General features: G+C 40.2%; 1 long non-coding RNA gene across 1 annotated transcript; it reads left to right on the forward strand.

Annotated features, from left to right (window-relative positions):
- Positions 1-679: 679 nt before the first annotated feature.
- Positions 680-10719, forward strand: LOC112563523. The gene is made up of 4 exons (XR_003099073.1): positions 680-939; positions 2529-2655; positions 3201-3281; positions 3992-10719. It is a non-coding gene; the product is annotated as an uncharacterized LOC112563523 (long non-coding RNA).
- Positions 10720-22374: the final 11655 nt, after the last annotated feature.

The raw sequence follows: 22374 nt of genomic DNA on the forward strand, positions 1-22374 counted from the left end.
ACTGAGCGGAATTTAACAACTTTACCTTTTAACAGTCACACAAAAGTGGCATAGTAACGAGAGTCGGTGGTGGCATAGTAAATTTATTTTACATTGAATTTATAGTCGGGACCGAGCAAAAGTGGCATAATACCGAGAGTGGCATAGTAGAGGGGTGGCATAGTAGCGAGATTTGACTGTATAGGTATGTTAGGGCAAGGCCGTGAGGACAATGGAAACACAGAGTGGCGATCTTGTAATCAATCTGAGCTCGGACTGGCATCAATGGAGCTCGAACTGGCAGCCAGGAATGCGATTAGTTTTTTTATATATATATACCTCCTTTGTTTCCATCCTGCATTAGAATATTGTGACCGAGTCGCGATCGAGTTTTAGACAATTAAAAGGCTGATTTATTTTATTAGTCTCGCAGTTTTGCTTAACATTTCCATCTTTAGGACCTGGGCTAAATGTTTTTTAAAAAAAAACTAGAATGTTTTGCTCATTCTATTTCGCTCTGTAAAAATATAAGCCATCGTCACTGCTCTTGTTTTCACTGAAAACATGAACGTGTCATACAAATCCCTGTGCCAACCACAGTTCATTTCTCAAACTCTCGGGCGACACGCGCGCCAAGACCGGACAGACCAATGACAGCAGACTTCATGGAAGTGTCTGAGCCAATCGCGTTTCGCGGTAGTTTTGAAACGCTTGACGGCGGCGAGAAGCTCATTTCGCTTGCGCTCGTCTTCGGTGGCTGAACCTGTGCAGGGCCTAGGAACGTTTTATATTAATTCAAAATGTCCAAAATGCAGCGGACAATCTGTGTTATATTACTCTCTTTCGTCTTTGCTTACGACCATAAGCAGGCGGTCTGATATAGTCACGTGGCGGCAATGACTTCTGCAGTCAGTGGGGTCGTGGGCAGCCATTTTCAATTTACTACGCATTGTATTTGAGGTGAGTTTTCTGTCATTGTTAATCTGCCAGGTAATATATATATACAATAAATTAGTACTTTGTTGATTTTTTTATTTAGGAATTTACCTCAAAGTACAAATTCATACCAGTATATTATGAACTCGAGACAATGACGATTTTTATTAACGAGAGGTAAAATAAGCAAGAAAATGCTTTTCTTCCATTTAGCCCTCAACAATAAATTAATTAAACATTAATTAAGGGAAGTAATTGAGGACTATGAAAATAAGTGGTTGAAAACTTGTTAGAGCAAGTAATTTCTTTTTTGACAGTAACCACTAATAAAACAGCTACTCGACATATGACACGTGTTTGCTTTCCATTCATGCCACGTGCTCATAATCTTGGCAGCATTTAAAAGCAACATGAAGGGGGAAAAAGTTATATCGTTTAAAATATACCATCCTTATGGTTGTAATTAAACAAAAATGAGCAGATTTGACTTTGATACAATAAATATATATATTTTACACTAACAAAATATCCCTGCACCTCTGTGGCAAGACTCGACTTAGAAGCGAGGTGTACTTATGCGTAGAAACTATGGATATTCTAGCGTTGCTGAATGGATTAGCAGACATTTTCGTGTGTTTTTTTTTCATCAAAACCACTAAAAAAAGCGTGAGTTGTATATGTTGAGCTGTTTCATGTTATTTTTATTTAAATTTGACGTGTAGTTACCCATTAGTAGACGTTCAAAAACCCACTCGCGTAGGGATATCAAACGAAAATAGTACACTGTCCAGATCTCTTTGCATCTGTAATAATTTGAACCTAAAAGTTTCATTTGTCTCTCCCCTGTTGAATTTAATTTTGTAGTATTTTTTTCTTGTAAGGTTCAGTACATTTTTTTCCCATAGCTCGCTTCAAAGTGGAGTCTTGCAACACCTCCTCTAGACTACAACGCTGGTTTTTAAAAAAATTAAAATAACATTTTAGGCTTCATGAAAAAGCTTTTCTGTTTAGATTAATTCAAATCAAACTTAATTGGCTGTCCAAAGAAGTCAAATTTTTCTTTTGACCATAAGCCCAACAGCAACCACATAATATGAGCATATGTATAATATAACCCTATTATATAAGCATACTATGAGCATATGTACACAACATAATGGCCAGACATACAATCCCATACGAGACATCATTCATGCACACCAACACATTCTCTCACATACATGTGAAACTTCCTAAACAGGATGCCAGGTAGTATGGCAGCCATACAAGTCCTTGTGCCTTTTACTTAGGATGGTGATGGCTTCTGGCATGAAGAGCCTCTGGTGGGCAGTTTTTCATGCACGAGTTAGAAAGTTAAAGTAATTGTGATTACCTCCTACCAAAAAAAAAAATCTGCTAAATGTACATGTTGTGTTCTTGGGTATGAACTAAGATTTAGATGAATAGCTAAAAGATACACCTTTTTTCCATCACTTTTGGTGGCATTATTTGCCCATTCCATTTCGAGTTGGCAGTGTTGCTGAGATTTAGTGCTCTAGGACTGATCAAAACAAATAAAACCAAATATTTTCGTATATTATGCTGATTCTGAAATATAGGGTATTTTGTTACAGGCAATAAAGTATTAACATGAAAGGAAATAGCTGCACCGGGCAATTTTTTTCTGCTTGTTTTCCTTTGTGCCTCAGTGGACTAAGGGCCTTACATGAAAAATTCAAACCCAGCTTTTTGATTTTCAAGGTAATTAACTTACAACTTATTATTATATCATTACTCTTGTAGATCTTAATTTTAAAACATGCACTGTGTACCTTTGCAAATTTAACTCAATTTGAGTACAGTACATTTCAAAAGCACATGAAACCTGAGTCTTCATAAATTAAGGCAACCTTTTATAGCAGAGTGGGGCTGTATGCTCTCTGTGAAATTTTATTACTGCCTCGGCCAAGGCAACTGCTGGGGTGACTCCCTAAACCAGTGAACTTCGTGGCAATATAAATTTGTATTACGTAAATGGCAACAATTAACATTTTAAACATTCAAGCAAGGAACTGCCATTACTAGACAGGACGTGTACAAGTACATGATGGGCCAGATTTGTATGCTTCTTACTGGCTGCATTGGCTTATATTGCTGGCTTTTGAGAATTGTGTGTGCATGAGGCTTTCACCCCAAGGTGATGGTAGCCCACTTCCAGTTTGATGTAGGTTGTCGATACGTGTAGTTTTCTTTGACGATGTCTACTCTGATAACAAATAAGTAATCAACATTGTTGTTTACCCCAGTGTGCAGATCAGGATTCCTAATGTCGAACATTGCCCTGTTATGGCTTTTCAAAGGATGAGCAAGTGGAAGAACATTTGCTGGTAAAACTTTTTGGGTTTATTGGTGTGTTGTGCATATGCAAAATAGCCTTTGGAAGTATAGAGATTGCTCATTCCTGGTCTATAGTTTTTGTGCAGCATGTTCATTGTGGTCAAAATAGCATGAAAGGTGGACAATGGCTTGTCGTTTCTAAATTTTTTCTGTATAATTTGCTTCTTCAGCAGTGAACTTCTTAACAGCTATGTTCATATGCTATAATGTGAACAAGAATGTTTCACAAAACCTATCAACCTGTTCATGAATAATTAAAAAAAAAACAACCGAAATGGCAGCAAATTACTCAATTTGATATAGATTTGTACTTTAGCAACCAAAAATAGGATATCATATATGAAGTCAAGTGATTATTTTAATGAAATATTTTGCTTTTAGGCACTTCATTTGTATTGTTTTTTTTTTTTTTGTTTGTTTGTAATTTCTGCCTCCTAACGTACTTTAATGACAGAAACCCCCCCTCTCTCTCTCTCTCCATTCTGTTACCTTCTCTTATTTGAATTAAGTACATGAATACAAAAATCTAAAAATCTATATTTCTTGCAAATCTTAAAAATGCTCTTTAGAATGGTGTCTTTACTACTGTAGGTTAATAGATGTAAGTATTGATGCATCATACTTTGTGCCACTTTCATTCACTTTGAGTTGAGCTTCGTGATAAGAAGTACAATCTTTTCATGATTTTTTTCTTACACAGAATGAACTGATCAACACCTGGGCTCGTGATGAGAAATGGATTGATTCATCGTCAGTATGGAAAAGCTGCTCCAAGGAAAATGTCTTACCTCATCAAAAGCTGAACTGCACAGTGTAGAGAAAGGTTTCCTTTTGGGCTGATGTACAGAGAGGATTCTACCAGCGTTTAAAAAAAGATTCTTGTTAAGCTGCTGACACAGGTAACTTAACTTATTTCAAATGAATTAACAAATCATGCAAATATCTTGTAGTACAGACATCCTCATAGATCAATGTGGACCTCTTTTTAGTTATCAGGTGCACAGCTAAATGAGTGAACATTTTTTGTGCACACTGCACTTCAGTGAATGCTGGCCTTTTATGTTACAACAGATTTAGGTGAAGTATTGTCATCTGTAATAGTTGAAATGAAAAGTTACTAGCTGTGCATTGGCTGACAAAAGAGAAAATAAGTGCATATGTGCTACTATGTTATGTTATACTATGTGCCAACACATTTAACATTTATTCATGATTCTGTGGTGTATTAGGATTCACCTTCAATTTTAAAAAGTCGCTAAGCGATATGTACAATACTTAGTATATCTGCATAAGTTAAGTTATATTTTGACTTGTGCTTAAGCATTTTTGTGAAAGAAACATCACAGCAAGAAGGAGTGAATTTGTATTCGCAGCTGCAGAAATAGCTAGGGTACAAAAATGCTGATGTCCATGACTTGTCTTTGATATGTAAGATATTAAGGGTCCATGGCATTTTTATCCTCCCACGGCAGTTGTACTCATTACTGTGTTCGGTTTTTTTTTTGTTTTTTTTTTTTTGTTTTTTCCTCCATTGTGAAATGGTCTTCTTGCTTCTATTCGCCCCCAGTGGAGCATGGGGCCACAATGTGATACATAAAGATAACTTATTGAGAGGAGGCATTGTTTTTTTAGATACTAGTTAATTGGAAAATTTAATTTTGTAGTATTTTTTCCTCTTGCTTTAAATTAACTTCTTCTGAAAGTTGTTCTTTTCTTGCTCATTCCTTTCATCTTGCTGCGTTCTTGTAAGGTTCAGTACATCTCATCTAATCAAGGTGTGGGGAAGTTTTAGTGTGGTACATGTTATCATTGTTTGTCCTGAGCTCCAGCCTATCCGTTCGTAGTTTCTTAAAGAAAATTCTGTTTTCTTTGTTCAGGTCCGTCCCATTAACAGCAATCTTTACATTTTTAAGGGGGATAGAACTTTACCATCAAATTTAAGAATTGATAATTGTTTGCTCTTGACTTGTTGGTGGCCTTTTTGGGTTTCACCACTCCTTTTTATACTTGACCCACTCTTTTACATCTTGTTTTTTTCTCGCATTTACTTTTTAAATGTTAAGGTTATATCACTCCAGAGGTTTATAGGAACACATTTTGATCTTTGAAAACTAAAAGAAATGCACACACATTGTTCTTGTCCATAGAAATTCACAAATGATGCCAGAATTCTAAAAATCCGAGGAACTAGCCGCACATTTCTCGTATATCATCTCGCCATTTTTTTTCAAGGGGAAAAGAAAGGTTACTCTGGGAAATTGACTCAAGGGAAGTAATTGTGTTCAGAAATCCCTAAGCTATCGTAACTAAGCAATTTCTTTACTTAAAAAAAAAAAAAAAAAAAAGAGCGCTGTAAACGCTTTAAAAAAAAACAAAAACAAAACAAAAACATGATGGCATGCACGCCTGTTGCGCGGAGGAGGACTGTGCGCGGGTGCGGGCCTAGGATCCCGTCGAGCGGGAAGCCCGGTGTCATGCCAGCGTGCCATCGACTAGACAACGAGATGTACGAAATCCGCCGCAAGATACTACAGAACTGATCGCGTGAGACTAAATAAGAGAGGCACACAAGGCAGCGAAATACAGGTGCTTTCCAATTGCTTCCGACTGACAACAGCTCCAGATTGGAGCCTGTATCAGCATCGTGTGGACTTCACCAACAGAAAGCAACAAACTGAAGCAAGCACTTCTGGCTCCTCATAAGGAGATTTTAGAACTAGTGCAGGTTTGTTGTTATGCTAAGATTACCTTTTGTTGCTGTGTTACAGCCCTAGTTACTGGTACGGCATTAAACACAAACCATGATATACTAATGTCCATGTAAGAGACATGGATAACATACAAGGGACAGGAAATCAAAGGAATAACACATCAACTAATAAAGAATAAACAACAGCGCACCAATGATAAACAAAAGCAAGTACAGAATCCGCAAAGAGGAACCAAATATGTCCCATGGGCAGGGTTAGAATTGGACACAATTCTGTTTGGCCATGTGATCTGTCAGATCTTCTCAAAGTTTGTACTTTGAAGTACTCTGGGTGTGTTAGGGTATGACTGCTTGCATATATTTTGGTCTTTATGGTGGCCTTGCAATGTGGGTTATATCCAGTCCATGTGAGGATTAGGTGTACTTTTCTCTCAATGACAGTCCACAATTGTGTGTCTACTAATCTCTTTCACTTCTTGCTGCTTGCTCACTATTTTCATAGTTTCATTATTGCTTATACGGAAAGATATGCCAATGTCTTTTGTCACGGCATCGATACTGATATTCATAATGTTGCTCCTTTACTGTCCATTTTCAGTTTTTTTTCTGTCTCCACTGCATAGAGCACACCCCCATTGGAATTGATTGTGTACTGTATAAATCCTTCAGTTATTGTTAGTACCTTTATTTTCAAATAATCGAGACTGCCATCACATCCTTGGTGGTCCATCATGTGGTGAGTGAATAGTCTTATTCCATCTGAATGTGCACTATGCCCACCATTGACAGAAAATGCGCCTGTAACACTTAGAAACTTAATAGCATGGCAGTTATAAGTTGCAATACTTTCGCAGTGTAAGCCCTCATGCATCATCATTGTCAGTCATTAATATATCAATTGTGCTTTGCACTTTACACGTGAAATAAAACAATGTAATTTTAATTTACCTTTTGCATATTAAGAGGTAGATAAAATAGGCTGGGTCACATGGTGCGCATGGAAATCCACCACTTTCAAAAAATCATTAAACAAAGAGATAGAAAAATTTTTTAAATGATAATAAGAGAACAAAATTAAACAAAAATATTTCTACCTGAATCCTGCATGGATAGAATAATCCTGTGTCACTGTCATTACCTCCCACCTCCATTTCATCTTTAGAACTGTCGAATACCATATCGCAGGCCTCGCGCAACATGTACCATCTCGCCATGTTTCCGAACGAAAAAGAACGGGCAGTATGGGAAATTTCCGGGAATTCTCGTAAACGCACTTCCTTTCACGTGAAAGGGAGATAATTTTGTTCAGATATGATTATTCTAGCTGAATTATGCATTTTTTCTCGTAAATTACGAGTTGTACATGTCTTTAAAAAATATAACAATGCATCCATCACGGTTGGGTGACGCGCAAGCCTAAAGAAGCCGTTTGAATCCCACCGGTGTCCTACACGCTGTGAAAGTGTTTTAAAACGAAAAAAGAAAATAAGCCATACTCACAAACCACTGAACCAAACATGCACCGGCATTACTAGCTCTTACAAATATTACATAACAAGCGCTTGGGCACCTTACTTTCTGTTATCTACATGCATTGGCAATGAAGCCATTTGGTGCATGAATCACGTGCAATCATTGCCTTCTCTGCATTGTTGGGTTGTCTGCAGATGCAGAACACTTCCTCCTGCAGTTCCTTACCAGTTCCTTTCTAGGCCAAGGTTGCACAGGAAATATGGGCAAATGCAAGAGCAAACAACCCACGTTACAGACCCCTGCTGTTTCTTTACATTAACAAATTTAATTGTAATGTACTAGGCATCTGTAAATAGAAGCCAGCCTAACTGCTTTACTAATTTTTCCTTACACTCCTCTCTCACTGTGTTAAAAAAAAATCATCAACCCTTATCTCACCTGGTTCAAAGCAATGAATGTTACTCACCATAACTTAGTGGTTATCTACGTTTAAAACCTGCACAAATTTTCTTCTTGGCGTTCCCACACGCTGGCATTCTTCCGATTGAAAGACAGCCAGCATTTGTAGGCCATCAACTGGAGGAAACTGCTCCTTCAAAAGAGCTGAGAAATGGTCGATATGGAGATCCGTAAGTTCTCTCTTCGTGTCGAGTGTCCTCTTTATTTCGGCAATGCTCTGTGTTTGTCTCATAGCAGGAACTATTGGCAGTGGTGCTGCTTAGGCCCAATCGTCCTGGAAAAAACATCGTCATCGTGTGTTGGCACAGACTTTCGTGTCTTTCCTCTCTTACTATCTAAACCAGAGTCTCCATTAGTGACATCAGTAAGGGTGAGATTAGCTGCCATAAACAGTAAATCCATCCCAGTGTTCTCCCGAGTTGTGGCACAAGGCAAGTGTTCCTTGCTCTTCAAGTTTCCTCAGGTTATCTGAAACAAAAACTGTATCATTATTGGAACCATTTAATATCTTAAATCATTTTGTCTTTCTCACTACCTCTGGGGGTACATTGTGTTACCCTCTTTGCAGTCCTCTTGTCCAAGGAGTTATATGTTCCACGCTGCTTTCTTGGGTTTGTCTCCGCTGCAATAAAATCATCATTATAATTATCTACATTACCTACTCCCATGTGCAGTATCGATGTGCGCTGTGCTGTGCAGAATTCTGAGCAGCCACCGGTACTTGCTCAACTTTTTCCTTACTGACGTGAGTCGTTATGAGACCTCCCAGATAGGTCTAAAGTTGGTCATATGGTACCCGCGCTCGTAACAGCTCTCCATTGCCTCCCTCCTTGGCCAGTTGTACTCTGTTGTGTGTGTTTATGTCCAGGATCCTGTCACAGAAATACAATAATAGCCCAAAACTTTAAAGATTGGAAAAAGAACTGCTAAATCATTCTTGCTAGCAGTAAAAGAAAATCCATAAATGAAACAATTACAAAAGTACCTGTTAGCTGCCAAGAACCGAAACAGTGCTCTAAAATTTTTTTAGCTGTAGCCAACCACTTTTATTTCCAGGTATGTATGCATAAAGACTTATACAAATATGTAGTTTGTGCCTAAATAGCAGTGATACCTGAAAGGGCCAATCCAAGGTTTGTCCAAAGCATCACCACATCTTCCTTTGTTTCTGACATTTTGTCTTACAACAAGATCCCCAACCTTCAAGTCAAAGGTTTTTATGTCTTTTGAAATCCGCTTTTTATAGGCCTTCCTCAGTTTCTTGCTCGCATGGTCCTGGTTTTCCATGACCTGTGGAAAAACTATATTTGTCAGCTCATTCCTTTCAGAACAGTATTTCACTCGCTCCTGGTTACATGCTGCAGCTAAAAGCAATTTCTTGGTAAATAGTTGGGTACTGCCTCTTCCTCATTTCGGGGTCATCGTGGTCTGCAGATATCGTGTCCAATAATGGTTCTTCATCATCTTTTGGCTCTTCCTCGCCACTGGGGATTAATACCACACCTGTGTCTTTGTCTGCTTCCTCCATTTGCAATAGACAGTTACATAGCTAACTTAAGCTTGTTATCCAGCATATTCCATTTCATGCACTACTTGTTGTTAAATTGCATAAATGGTTCATAACTAATGGTTAATAACAAGGATAATTAATCAAATTACAAAAAAAGGGGGAAGAGAAACTCACATCGAATATCTAGGCTGGCGCCCAAACATCAGAAAGAATGGCGAATACTTGGTAGATGTTTGTTTTTGACATCTGTAGAGGGCCGGCGCTTGTTAGGTTTTGGAGTAAGTGCTGATGCGGACGCATGTGAGAAAAGTGCTGATGCATGCGATTGCAAGGATCGCCCAGTTTACCGAAATGGGAAGAATAGATGATCAGAGAGAGCGCAGACATGTGACAGTAGGCGACAGCCTGACTTAGCGCCTCTGGCGATGTGGAGCAGCCGTGGCCATTGTGCAAGCATGTGTAATAAAGGTTCGCACACCCGCTGACAGTTCCTGCCTTTTGGTTGAGTGTTGGACTGTTGTGGTCACTGTTTGACTACCTTACCACTCGGTTACACATCTAGTGGTAACAGAAACATCTTTCACTACTTCATCCCAGTCGCAATTGTGCTGTTCCACCATTTTCGAACAACAGGTCTTGACTGTTTTATTCATACGTTCCACAAGACCATTAGTTTGCGGGTGGTATGCAGAAGACGCACTTTTTTTAATGTTTAACCTCCGGCACAGCTCCGTATTAGCCCGTTACCTTGTGACATGCAGTTAGTCCTTTCAAGTCTCTAGCTATGAAAGTTATGTGTGCTAAAGCGCTGTTAATAATCTTTAAATATTAATTTTTAAAAAGGGATAATGCAATGCAACACAGAAACGGTCACATTGCAACTATACTTGTGTTGCCACAGCTACAATTTAATAGCACAATATATACCACTGATACTACAGTTACGTTTGGAACACCAGAAAAAAATGAATGAAGGATGACAGGGGAGAGAAAAGATTTGGTTCACGATTCTATTCCCTATCTCCCGTCCATCTGTAACTTGACTCATTAACGTCCAGAATCTGCGTTGTCAATCTCTCCAGTAACAGAGTTACTCCAGTCGTAATGTGTGAACTGGAAAACCCTTTATTTACACTATGTACATCCGTTCTCACTGTAATATACACTCGGCGACTCCTGCCGGTAACTAACAACAGCGACACACGCTGTTACTTCAACTAATAACACACGCTATGCGTTGTGGCGATACTTCAACTGCACAACGCCGATAACATCATAAGCTGGCAGCCACACAGGCCTACTGCAGCTTAGCACTTCGAACTCTTGAAATACTGTCGCTGATATCAACAGTACACCACAGTTGAACAAAAAAACATCGAGCATCCGCTCGCCTGTTTCATAGAATCCTCTAGATGCAAAAACAAAAATGAAATGACGCGTCTTCTTCTTCTCGATCACTCTAAATGGACACGCCTGCCTCCTGCACAAATGATGCTGTGCGCCGCAGGTCCTCCTGGCGTCTCATCAGTTCAGATGCGTTGCCTGAGGTCTTCGTGCATGGGGCATTCTTGCAGTAGATGTGCTGTTGTCTGGCTGCCTGTCTGGCACGGGCACTGGCCTGTCTGGCCGATCCGGAGCTTGGTGTATAGGTGGTGATTGAGACGGTTGTGGCCTGTCCTCAGCCTGAAAATAATAACCTGCTCAGCTCTTGTAAGCAGGTAGTATGGGTCGTTCCGGTTGAAACATGGGTGCTGTTTGGCCTTGATGATGGTTTTGATTTCACTGAAGGTGGTGGACCTGTCTTGCTGCTCTTTTGTGGATCCTTCCTTGGCAAGAGTGTCTGCGGCTTCGTTGCCAAATACACCACAATGGGAGGGAATCCACTGTAGGAGGAGAGAGCAGTGGTCAAGTCATTCAATTCCTTGTCTCTGGCAGTCTGTAAGGCCTGCAGAACAGACAGTGCATCTATAAAGAAGACGACGTTGTTGGAGGTGTCTGGGCTGTTCTCAACGTGGGTGGCACCGGTCTGAATGGCAACTGCTTCAGCCTTGAAGTTGGTGGAGTAGAGGCCGGTTGCAAGGGAAAGGCGGTCTTCTCTTCCTCCTGGGTACCGGATGTAGATTCCGGCGCCACCATTCTTCACGGCTTGTTCAGCTGACTCGTCAGTGAACACACGAGTCCACTGATCTTGTGGGAAGTTGTGCAACGAATCTGACGTCAATACCGCAAATCAGCCAAGGTCACATGCCTTCACCGGCGGCCTCGCACAGACAAAAACGTTTAAAGAAAATGGAACCCAAATAAAAAAATCAATGATGTGTACAAATAAGACAAATACGTACCTCATTGCAAACTTTTCACCTCTTCCTACGTACACAAACTATTGAAGAAAATCCCGTCTGCTAACTTGAATCCAACAAACTGTGGCGGCTATCTTTGTCCCACTGCATTCTTTGCCATCGCCTTCTCTCTGTTGCACTCATGATTGTGAGTAGATAACTACTTGATTATTTCATTTTCAGCTGTCACTAACGTTCCCGGACACTTGAGTGATTACTGCTTCGTACATCTCCAGTTCATGTTTTCTTCTTGAGTCAGAATTCATATCCATCATGAACTAGTATAGATCTACCTTTGCAACTTATTATGAACTCCAGAGGCATTTCTCTTAAGGTTATTGTTACGACTGTAGCGGTAACTTGGCTCGTTTAAAGATCTGAAAATCTGCGGTGTCACACTTTCCTGTACAAAGTCACTTCAGTCATCCGTTGAACAGAAGATAGAACACGTATACAGCGGCTCACACTGTAATATTTCTCAGTATTATTTCAATGTTCAACAACTCAACGTTATAACCACGTAATCAGTGGACTGCCACACAGGCTACTTACATCCTCTTACTTTCAACTCACACAGAGTACTATTAAAACTCACACAGAGTACTACTAAACTCAGAAAATCGAATAACGACCACCTAGGTCTACCCCAGCTTTTTATAGATCCCTTCTAAAATGCTAAAAATACAAAATAAAAAAAAATATTAAAAAAATATATATAAAAAATTAAGTCGTAGTCCACCCTGACCTTGACATCGCCACTTCCGCCAAGGCCCCGTCAAACTAAAAATACTCAATTTCGTAACAGTTATAATATTTGAAGTTACAGAATTGTTCAGCAAAGGATAAAAATAGCTTACTAACTTTTATAGAGGCATTAAACAATGCTTTATATGTCTATTTTGCTTAATACATGCTTTTGGCCCTCATTGGATGGTGGATGAAAAGGGCCCATGATATCAATAGCTACTCTTTTGAATGGTTCCTCTATGACTAGTACATGTACAAGTGGTACCGGTCGACTTCTCCCGTGTGCTAGTTTTATGGCATAAATCACATGTTTGGCAGTACTTCCGGGTGTCGCTTTTTACTCCCGGCTACCAACAATTAGTGAGCATACGTTACAGTGTGGCACGGACGCCTGCATGTCCTGCCAAAAGACCATCGTGAGCAGCACATAACACCGATACACTTAGTGGCACCACCACTTGTTCAACCAACTCTAATTTGGCGCGGAAGGACCGAATCAGCATTCCCTTCTGAAAATGAAAGCACCTTTCTATGCCGTCTTCTTCGCTCCCTTGACGGGCTGCTGCTCGGCACGTAATCAATGTTGGGTTCTCCTGCTGAAGTCGCACTCGCTCTTCTCGAGTGAAATCCATCACTGGCTTGGGGATATGTAAAGGAATTGGTAGTTCCAATTCATGCTTCCTTTGTTCTTTGGTTGTGATAAAGTCACCTTCTACCCGTTCAAGGAAACACCAAGAGACCCGTCATAGTTACTTCCTCATTTCTGTGAGCGCTGCGATGCCGCTCTTTGGTCTCCTCGGTACTCCATGATCCTCAGACGTCGGTTAACGAATTTTCAATACTGCATTTGATCGGTCGCCCGGGAGTTCAGGTCTCCCAATGGATTCTCTGTCCATTCCAGCACATTTGTAAGCCAAAGCTTCTTCTGTTTCCCTACTCGCCTCTTGCCCCTAACGCTACCCTGCATTGCTATCTTTGGTATGCCGTCATGCCGAGTGACATGGCCGAACCATCGCAACTTGTGGCGTTTGACAGTAGAGAGTAGTGGTTCTTGGTGCCCCACCAGACTTTGGACTAGGTCTCGTACGAACTTGTTCGTTTTCTCTTCCCTATAGGAGATATGGAGCAATCTCCTATAGCACTTCATCTCGAACGCTGCTATCATCTTTTCCTGCTCTGACAGCAGCATCCAGGTCTCGCAGCCGTACGTTAGGACCGGGATGACCATAGACTTGTAAATTCGAAATTTCGTAGTGAACGAGATCCTTCCACTATTCCATATTTTGTCATCGCCGCGGTCGCGGCCTGCAACCTGGCATGAACATCGTTCACACTCGACCCGTCCTCCGACATGATGGAGCCCAAGTATTTGAAGGTCTGAACCTGCTCTAGAGTTTTCCCGTTCAGTTTTATGTCGGCCTCTGCTGGACTGATGGCGTTTACCAGGATTTTACTCTTCTCCGTGTTGACGTGCATCCCGTACTGATTTGCGCATGTGTTGACGCGATTGGTAAGGTCCTGCAATTCCTCGCTGCTGCCTGCAATTAGGGCTATATCATCAGCAAAGCGTAGGTTGCTAATCGGTCTCCCTCCTATTGACACTGAGGGTTCATGGCCTTCCAATGCGTTGCGCATCACCTTTTCTAGATAGATGTTGAACAACACCGAGGAAAGAGGGCATCCCTGGCGGACGCCTACGGTCATGGGGAAGGGCTCCCCCACTTTGTTGTGCAACCGAACGGAACTCGTAGATCCATCATAGAGGCCTATGATAGTCCGGATCAGACCCTTGTCCACCTGGAATGATCGAAGGGTGTCCCACAGTCCCTTGTGCCAGACCCGGTCAAAAGCCTTCTTGAAATCCACAAAGTTTTGGTATATTGGAATTCCATGCTGCATGTGCTTCACCACCATGACTGAGGCTAAAGATTTGCTCAATTGTACTGCAGCCGGCCCGAAATCTGGCTTGTTCCTCCGCTAGGATCGATTCTGCGGCAGCTGTGAGTCGACGGTGTAGCACACGCAGCATAACTGCAATGTGGGTCCTGCCCGCAATGGTTAAATTTTCTAGCATGCACCCACACACTTAATTACAACACATTCCTTAAATATAGAAACTTTCGTATGCATCAAAAGAAAATAATTAAACCAAAAAATGCATACATATAAAATACATAAAGGAATAGTTACAAGTATCATTCCGATCTAATCTTAAAACTTAACTTCCTGGTTCTTTTTTCTCCTTACAAGCCAAAGTTCACAATTTCACTGGTCATACGACTATCAGTTAAGTTCACGATTCACCAATTCCTTACATCCAGATACTAAACATTCTAAACAACTCTGTACATAATTCTCTAGGGTGCTGCCTTCATGGTCTAGCTTTTGGCCCTGTGCAATATCTGGTAATTCCATGGTTCAGTTATCAAAGAATACAAAAATGACAAAATTTGTAAAAAATTAATTCAGACAACAAAGTAATTAATTACCTAGAGGTGGTAACAGAAATTAATACTAGTGTACTTGACACATTCATAAAATGCTGAACTTAAAAAAAAGTACCAAGTCCCCACACGGACAATTGGTATTGCAAATTTATAACAAACGTACAAGACAGGGATGGGAACGTCTAACATACAAAATTAAGACCAGTCCTACGGCCCTCTTTGTCAGAACTGTACACACAGACAGACCCGCGTAAACAAAACGACAAAAATTACAAAAAATGGCTTCTTGCCAACTGCTAACAGGCTGTCCTAAGGACTGTCCCTTACTGAAGCGATCACAAGTGTATGATTGGTGATACTTTACTACCTGGTGGATATTTTCATCACATCTTTTACAATATACACTTTCAGGTCCACAATCAGGACACCAGACTATCTCCAATGTATCTGTACAGCAACAGAATGAAAAATTTTTTGATGCAGGACTGAATCCTTCAATCCTGACCTGAATAGATCTGCTCGGACTTGTTGCCAGCCATTAGCCTCTTGTATTTTCCTCTTCTTGTAGTTGCTGTCTTCATTTGATGAATCTTTGATGTAGGTGACTCATTTTTAGAAACTGACTTAACAAGAATGAGTAAATGTGTGATGGGCTGGAGGTATGATGTCATAAATTATGACGTCAAAAATAAGTTCTGTTGTTCCCTCATGACATGATAGACACGCCAGAAAAGATTTTGGATATTTTGAGAGAGGCATACCGTGAGCGGAGAGATGTTATAGACATTGTTGCCAGTTTTTATAACCGCCGACAGCAGAGTGAGGAGGCGGTCATCGAATATGCTGCGACCCAAAGGAATTTACAGGCGAAAGCAAATTGCCTGCTGAGTGACGCCATATCCAGTACACACCTTGCGACACGCTTTGTGAAAGGACTTAAACACAGCCAGGTCCGACGTGAAACGTCCAGACAGCTGGCCGACCATGGGTCTTCTTTTGTCGAGCTCCACTCTTTGAAGACGGAAGAGCTAGAGGCAGTTTTACACACTGGTACGCATGATTTTTAACGTTTTTCAAAAAAATCATAAGAAAATAACTAAAAGAGGTAGAAGAATAATTCAAACTGATAATGATAGATCAAAATGTGTAAAAAAGGAACAATCTTACCTGAAACTTGCTTGAAAACTCACTTTTATTGTAATCCATACAGAATCGGGTATATGAAGTGAAGTTTTTTAAAAGTTTTTTCAGGCACATGTTCACACAGGTTATGTTTTCTAACAAGAAGTTAGACTTTTAGGAAGCACAGTTTGATGTTTCAAAACCAAGAAGAAATGCACACACATTGTTCTTGTCCATAGAAATTCACAAATGATGCATTAAAATGGTGCCAGAAGTCTGGAAATTCATGGCTGTTAAATTGTTGTCACAGTCGTGATGTAGATGTGTCAAGTGAAATTTTTCAAATACAATAAACTGTAGCAAGGCAATAATCACTTCAGAGTTCAGTGCGTGCAAATTACTGCTACACAAGCAAAACAAATACAATATTTTCTGAGTTACACAGAACAGTGGCTACTAAAACCAGTTAAAGCACGTTCAAGGTCAAAATAAATCCACCACATGTGCTATTTGTTGCTGGTACAGCTCCACATAATCAACTGTCACTTGAGTTTAAACAATGTTTATTCGCTGCTACAAACATTCAATACCTGAAGGATACATACTTTCCTTCTCATGTGTTTCCAGACTCTCAGCAATCAATAGTACTACATCAACACCCCATAGAAGGAGGTGGAGAATAATGAGGGCTCGAAACCTCCATCTTTCTTGAATATGTTAAAAGAAAGTCTTACTTTCTGTACACCGTTTCTCATGGAAGTTCTTCGGCATCCCCGATAGCTCATGTGTTTGCACTGTGTCAGACGTCCCCCGGACATAACAGTGCGGTGCACAAGGACGTTACTATCTTCAACTCTCTGCTCGGGTTAACGAATACCGCGACGGCCCTTCCCCGTCGGTGGGTTGTCGTCATTGAAACAGGTGATGGTGCAGCACAGTCGCGCGACGCTCTGAAACGCTGATTCGACTTGTACTGCCTTCTCGCTAGCTCTGACTTTTCGGACTCTTTGGCAACTTTCCGCTTGTTCTAAGCACACAGCAACAGAAGCCTGGCACCTTCAGCAGTAACTTGGCTGTAGCCAAAAAAAATAAACAGTTTTTTTTTTGGTAATATTTTTGCACTTCTGTGCACTTTTTTTGCTTCTTTCTTCCTTAGCCAGTTTTAGCAAAGCCGTCCCCAGTCTCTTATGAGCGTGATTAAGGCAATCTAGCTTATCTACTTTTTGTTCATAATCAGCGTATGGGTTTAGATCACAAACTGCCTTATATGCTGAGGAGTCACCATCAGAAAGCATCTCCATATATCTAAAACCAAATCTATTCACAGATCTTCCTCACAAACTTTTGGCTGCCTCTGACTCCATAGCCTTGCTTGAAAGAGAATGATTCTTACAGCAATCTGGGGCATGATCTTCTTTCCATGCAGCTAGTTCAGCTGCTGGTAGCCCTCTTACCTCTGCGATTTTACACGCATGACAATATTTTGACAAAACACAAAAATCAACAAGACCTGTTAAAATATCTATACATATACCAACACCAGTAAGAGAGGTATATCCTCTCATGCCATGTTCCATCAAAGGATACACTAATGTTGCTGACATGGTTTTCTCCTTTCCTAAGTGCTTCCCTGAGATCTTCATCAGTTTCAGCATAGGCTTCACGAATCACAGCCGCAGAGCGTTCAAGCGAAGCAAATCCTGAACTAACTTTTGCAGCTAAATGGATAGAAGCATGCTTTTACTAAAGATGTCCGCAGTAAAAATAATTATTCCATCTTAAACATCGTGGAGATTATTCTTTATATTGCTTATCCCATTATATCTGCACAGTTCTAATGAAAATGTCATACCCAATCTCCATACTAACCTTCATGTCTTACAAAAGAAATATAAAGTAAAACTCTTACAAAAAATATAGAGTAAAAATATAAAATATGTTGTTTAATCTGGTACCGAATCTGAGAAATCATTAACAGATTGCACAAAAGCATGAAAAACCACTTACCTATCACTTTTTTGTCATGATTCTGAAATTCGACAGGGCCAAGCCTGGTATGCCCATAACAGTGCAGAAGGTTTGCAATGTAGCATGGCTTCCTCCCGTTTCGTGACTAAAAAGTGTCATTTGATGGTTCACTTCAAAGGGCAATTTTGTGCATTCACTCTCTTTGATATGCGGGGCTGAGTTACCTAAACGTTCATAAGGACAGTTTTCGCACTTCAAAGCAAACTTTGAACAGAAGCCTGAATTCTCACCTTCACAAATATGGTAGGAAAGCCGCTTCTCATTGCATTCCGGACACGATAAATCGTTTAGAGATTTGGTCATCTCACACATATTTACAATCATCCACACCTGCTGGTGATCATCACAGATAATGCCAGCAGAATTCGAAGCTTGGATTTTTCTCCACGAGGCACTGATCTCATGATCACCAGTCAATTCTGTCTCCAAGTATCATATTGGCAGTGTTGCGTGGTGATGTGGTTGTTTCGGAGTGCGCCTTGCGGCCCACCACCTCCGACTTCACCTCCTGATCGTGAGATCAGACAGCTGAATAACTTTTCTTTTTAATGCTGATGTTTGTGGAACCACACCATACACCCAACTTCCTCCGTCAGCAACATCTGCAGACTGGAGTGTTGTCTTTTGACTGTTGATACTTCTGGAATCACACTATACACCCAGCTTCCTCTCTCAGCAACGTATGCAAACTGAAGCGTTGCAGGAAGGCTTTCTAGCCCTTCAACAGTAGCTAAGTTGTAGCTGGTGAGCATAGTCTTCGATCGTTTGCTGTGTCTGCTCGCAACTGCGCTTGTCTTCTTGCGATCACATCCATTAAGTCTCTATGCCTCATCATTCATTACTAACTTCTGGATAACAGCAGTGACAAAAATAGATTATAGTGGGTTTTGTTAATAAAGATTTTAAATTAATATGAGTACTTTTTTCAAGCCTGAGCAATCATGTTTGCATCCTTGAAAAACCATTGAGAACATAAGCTGTTTACTCACAAGCTTCTGCTAGCCACATCAAACTAAAGCTTCTTTCTGCAGCCACTGCTCTTATTTGTTCTAGCACCAGCTTTCGCTTGCTGATATCAGCTGATGCCAACATTTCTTTGTATTGGCTGCTTTTTTTCAGATGGTCTCGCCAGCTTTTTTACCTTGGCAGCTAGTGTATGTGGATAGTAGCTAAAAACTGTACATGCAGTATTACAGTTGCAGTAGCATATAGTAAATACTATAAAAGGGAAAAAATCTACGTACACACTTAGTTCAGCACTGCTATCAGCTGACTCTTCTGAGGGTTTAGAAGCTGACCTGCACAAGATAGCAGTTTGCATTACTGCATGTGTGATGATGTGTCAGTTACTCCCTTCTCTATAAATACCTGAACAGGTCAAATGCCAAGCACAAAATGAAACATAGTAAGCTGATAAGAAAGAAAAAATATAGTTTTAAGTGCACACAAACAAAATAAAAAAGAACTTATGGTTATAACTTGACTGCAGGTAAACAAAATTACCCTTGCCTGACTACTGGACAGAGGGAACACAGAAAAACTTACTGTTATTGATACAGTTGAAATTATATGATTATGTAGTTGTCCTTTTCATTGGAAGACACTGACAAATAGACAAGAAACAGGCATATTCATTACAGATGCAAAATAACTGTAGAAAAATGTATTTCTACTTATTGTCTTTTTTTGAGGTGTTTAGTGTCATTCCATTGATTAGAGTGGTTAAGCAGGGACAAAGCTTCGTGTGCGACGAACTGACGAAACTGTGGACAATGGAATCATTAGGAAAGCGTGAACTTTGACTGACGAAACTGTGGACAATGATATATATGCACTCTTTGTTAATTATATTCTTGTCAGTAGTATTGAAACTTCATTATTGAATCTGTTGCAATTAGGTGTGTGTGGGCGAATGCTAGATGACTGAATGCAATAGATCGCCATTGCGCACAGGATCCACGTAACCGTCCATTATAATAACTGACATACACAACTATTTTCTGCATCCCCCGCCACACTTCCTTAGTATTGTTTTCCACCAAGTTTTTCTCCAGTCTCTGCCTAACTTTTCTTTTCCTTCCCTAATCACCTGTTTCAAGTCTCTTTGTACAGCTCTTAACTCATCTCTTTCTCCCCTAGCAAAGGCAGATCTTTTCCTCCCTAGCAGTTCCCTGATCCTTTAATTAATCCATGGCTTACTATTTGCATATTGTGTGACCTCTTTGACTGGAATGACAGTGTCAACACAAAAATTTATATAATCAGTTACTGTCACAGTGAGCTCATCTAGTGTTCCACAAGAGTCAACAAACACATCCCAGTCAGTACATTCCATACACGCCTCAGGCTTCCAGAACTGTACAAATTTTACAGCAGGAGGTTGTCGTTTGACAAGCGGTATGTATTTCGGCAACAAATGTATCAGACAATGGTCGGATTTACCAAGAGGAGGCAAACTATAACAACAGTACGCCTCTTTAGCATTACAATAAAACAAGTCTAAGATTTTACCCATGCGAGTGGGACAATCAACATACTGATAAAAAGTAGGCAAGGTTTTCTTCAAATTACAATGATTAAAATCCCCAGTTATCAAGAACAGCGCGTCAGGCAACTTTAACTGCTGACTGGATATCACCCCGGCCACAGTTTCTGACGCCGTCTTTTCGATGGCCGCCGGATGGATGTAAACAACACAAAGAATCACGTGGCTGTATTCACGCGGCAGATAGTAAGGCCGCAGGCCTACACACAGCATCTCAACGTCAGGTACACAAACTCTCTCCTTGACCGATACATGATTAGGATGACACCACTGTTAGTTGACATACACGCACACACTGCCTCCCTTCCTCTTTCCAGTAGAACGAGGGTCTCTATCCAGTCTGACAAACAAAAAATTCTCCAGTTCCATCGCCGAGTTAGAATCATTATCAGTAAGCCGTGTTTCACTGAAGCAAAGCAAACTGCACTGTCGAAATGTTCTGTCATACGAGGCGCCTGCAAACAGTTCATCCATTTTGTTCACCAAGGACCGCACATTCCCCATGATAACTGAGGCTTACTTCGCCTCCTGCCTTATTTCTTCCTTCCTATGGGCGTATCTGGTCACTCTTTTACCTTGAACATGTAAACAGGGCCGGAGCTAGTACTAAAGACAGTACTAAATAGGGGCGATGGTCGCTCTTGGCGTTACCCGGCTTATAGCTCGACAACATTTATAACCCAGTTTCTTTGTGCTACATGCTTGCAAAGTTAACATTATTTTTGCAATTGGCCAATAATGTAATGAGATCATCAACTAAGTACTTTCCCCACTTATAGTGGAACCCAGAAAAGTTCAAAATTCTTGGTATTTGGTTTACTAATAATCTTAAAGAATGTATAAAGTTAAATTATGATAGTAAGCTAGCCGAAATTAGAACATTGTACAAGATTTGGCTGAAAAGACAGTTAACCCCATTAGGAAGAGTAGCAATACTCAAGTCCTTAATCTTGTCAAAGTTAACACACTTGTGGCTGTTGCTGCCAAACCCTCCAGATCATATTGTTAACAACATTCAGAAATCTATATTTCAGTTTGTGTGGGGTGGAAAAAAGGATAAAATTAGCAGAAAAGTGTCCATTAAAAAAGTATATAATGGGGGGATGGACATACCTGATGTTAGAACTTATATGAATGCCTTAAAACTATCATGGTTGCGGAACATAAAGAAAACCAGTCATAGTTGGAAAATTATTATTATGTCCTCACATAAAATGCTAAATTACTTAGACAAACTTGGCTCAGCAGTTGGCTCTTTTGTTACCGTAAATAGTTTCTGGATGGATGTTTTGAAAGCGTATGAGATATTTGGAGAAAGTGTTGTGTGTAAACATATTGAAGAGATTATATCAGAGCCTATCTTTTTAACAATAAAATTAGAATTGGGAATAAACCATTTCTGTATAGAAGTTGGGTAGACAAAGGGATATATTTAATTAAACATTTGCTAGATTAAAGAGGAAATTTTCTATCATGTCGAGATGTTAAATGGATATATGATGTAAACATTAATTTTGCTCTCTAAATGGTTGCATAGATGCCATAAAGGAATATATGCATCAAGACAGAGAGAATGCAACTGAACCATCACCGTTTGCCTATGACACAAATAAAACTTAGTGTAATTTAATCTGTACAGAAAGGTGCAAGGCTGTATTATGATAAAATGCAAGACTGTATTATGATAAAATGGTAACTTATAT

Source organism: Pomacea canaliculata, linkage group LG5 (genome assembly GCF_003073045.1).
Source record: "Pomacea canaliculata isolate SZHN2017 linkage group LG5, ASM307304v1, whole genome shotgun sequence".
Classification (NCBI taxonomy): domain Eukaryota; kingdom Metazoa; phylum Mollusca; class Gastropoda; order Architaenioglossa; family Ampullariidae; genus Pomacea; species Pomacea canaliculata.